This window comes from Polyodon spathula, unplaced genomic scaffold (genome assembly GCF_017654505.1).
Source record: "Polyodon spathula isolate WHYD16114869_AA unplaced genomic scaffold, ASM1765450v1 scaffolds_1758, whole genome shotgun sequence".
NCBI classification, from domain to species: Eukaryota; Metazoa; Chordata; class Actinopteri; order Acipenseriformes; family Polyodontidae; genus Polyodon; species Polyodon spathula.
This window is the reverse complement of record NW_024473234.1, coordinates 4,589-5,000: the sequence shown is the minus strand read 5'-3', so window position 1 is coordinate 5,000 and position 412 is coordinate 4,589.

Here is a 412-nt window from a genome sequence, read left to right as displayed (position 1 = left end):
AATCATGCTGAAAGTGTATATAATACACATCTCTGCAATATCGTGCTTCAGGCTTTACTGTTCATCTTGTTTAATATGTTGTCTAGTGGATCATAAATAAATAGAAATACATACAGTTACATTTTATAGTCTTCACTCCACTTGAACATTTTTTTTTTAAAAACTTTTATTTATTTTATTTTTTTGGTTTTATATAATACAGCAAGCTAATATTCCGATTGAAGTAGGCTACAAGATTTTTTAATTAAAAAGTTGTTGTTTGTTGAAATTAATCAGCTTTCATTTACAGTTTTACTGTTGTCATTACATCATTCATTGAGCAAAAGTTGGTGCGTGCGTAATAAATCAATCAGGCCTTGATACAATACACAACCCTAGTCTGTGCTGAAATAAATCATACGGTTTTCTAAGA